The sequence below is a fragment of the Haplochromis burtoni genome, unplaced genomic scaffold (genome assembly GCF_018398535.1).
Source record: "Haplochromis burtoni strain Fernald_Lab_line unplaced genomic scaffold, NCSU_Asbu1 Contig_260, whole genome shotgun sequence".
Lineage (NCBI taxonomy): Eukaryota > Metazoa > Chordata > Actinopteri > Cichliformes > Cichlidae > Haplochromis > Haplochromis burtoni.
Genome location: NW_024582621.1, coordinates 651,276 through 653,287, shown reverse-complemented (window position 1 = coordinate 653,287; position 2,012 = coordinate 651,276). Strand labels below are relative to the sequence as shown.

At 36.7% G+C, this 2,012-nt stretch overlaps 1 long non-coding RNA gene across 1 annotated transcript in view; it reads left to right on the top strand.

Annotated features, from left to right (window-relative positions):
* LOC121815654 overlaps positions 1-2,006 on the top strand; it is a 5,963-nt gene extending 3,957 nt beyond the window's left edge. Inside the window, exon 4 of the long non-coding RNA XR_006055237.1 lies at positions 1,336-2,006. This is a non-coding gene — a long non-coding RNA (uncharacterized LOC121815654). The remainder of the gene's footprint in view (positions 1-1,335) is intronic.
* The last annotated feature ends 6 nt before the right edge of the window (positions 2,007-2,012 follow it).

The window sequence follows — 2,012 nt, the reverse complement described above, 5'->3', positions numbered from 1 at the left end:
AGCACCACTCTGACCAACGTCTTATTATTTATTTGTTGTTGTTGCTATTGTAAAGAAGAGGCAGATGAGGTTGATGTTCAAGTATAAATACACACAGAAGGTCAAAATCAGTGTGTATGCTGTCTAATGAGTGTTTTTATGGGATATGTGTATTTAAAGCATATCATCAAATGGATAAAACAGCAGCACTGACATTATAATTGACGTGTAAAATGCAGGATTAAACATGATTATGTTTTTGTAAAAATGCTTTTGATATGAACTTGAGCGTTTGATTCATTATTACAAATAATATTTTCAGCACTTGATTACATGTGCACATAAAACAGGTTGGTTGATGCTTTTCTGCCTCACTGAGCCACTGGCAGCTCAGTTATTACGAACTCGAGATTCTCAAAGGTCCAAAACGTATAAAGCTGAAATGCAATGAAATGTGGCAAAAACAAAACACCAGGGAGAATATTTATTTCATAGAATGCTGCAGCTGAAAAAAGTTTATTCTTCAGTGGAATTGTTAGTTAACTCCAGTGCTGTGCAAAAGTCTTTAGCCGCCCCTCATTTCGGTTTATTTTGTTCAGAAAATGGGAGGTTTTTTAAACCCGTGAAAAGACATTCATGGAAATACCGTGTACACTGAGAGGAACAGGTCCAAGGAAGGAACAGTGGTGAACCAGCGACAGGGTCATGGGCGGCCAAGGCTTACTGATGCATTTGGGGAGTGAGAGCTGGCCTGTGTGGTCCCATCCAGCAGTCGAGCTACTGTAGCTCGAAAAACAGCAGAAAAAGTTAATGGTGGTTCTGATAGTTTGTTGCACATGGGGCTTCATAACCGTAGATCAGTCACAACGGTCACGTGAGCATCAGAGCTGAACCGCAGAGCAAGGAAGAAGGTGGCCTCAGCTAATGAATTGTGTTTCTTTTACATCACGGGCCAGGTGCATGTGGGGAACACCTGGCACCAATATGCACCATGACAAGAAGGCTATAGCCATGAGAGGCAGTGTGCTGTTTTTAGGAAATGTCTCGTTGGGAAACCTTGGGTCCTGTCATCCATGTGGATGTTACTTTAACAAGTACCACCCAATCATTATTGCAGGTCATGTAGACACTGTCATGGACACAGTCTCTTTCACTTCTTTCAAGATAAAGCGCCCTAACACAATGAAAAATGGTTCAGGGTTGGTTTAAGGTGTGGACTCCTAATTCCCTAGATCTCAGTCAGACCTGAAGACCTATTGTACAAGACCACTTGTACTAAAACTAAACTAACAAAAACAAAAACTAACAAACAAAAGCAAGAAAAAACAACAACAAGATAATCTGGCTGTTTGGAAGCAAGATATAGATAAATTAAGGGGGTCTCAAGACTTTTACTTAGTGCTTTATTAACAACAGAAGTATAGGATTATTGCAGAGATAGTACCTGTATTTAGCCTGTTAATAGCAAATATTCAATAAAAGCACCACATATCAATATTAGGCCCAGTTTACTTCCTTCTATATGTTAATGATTTTATTTACTCCTCTAGTATTTTATATAAAGTAATGTTTGCTAATAATACAAATCTGTTTTGTCTCATGAAAACTAGATAATCTCCAACATATTATACATTTAATAAGTTATTGTTTGCAAAAATTAAAAAAAAAAAGTAGTTGTATTTAACTCAAACAGAAACTAGAAAAATGTTGACAATGTATGTATGCAGAAAAATAGTAGTGTTATCAAGAGGGTAAAATCTGCAATATTTTTGGAAGGTTTGATGACTTTGTGACTTCCAAGAGGCAAATTGATGGTTTTATGAAAAAAGTTTCCAAATATGTTGGTTTAATTTTTAAAATTCAGAAATTGTCCTGAATGTGAATCATTGTGATAATTACATGGTGTAATATGTGTCCTGCTCATTTTAGGAGATTGCAGACGTTACAAAAAGAGTTATATTTAGCTGTATCATGGTCCAAGGTAGATCCCCCTAATCCTCTTCTTCATTACAGATTTCTGAAGTTGTTTAAAT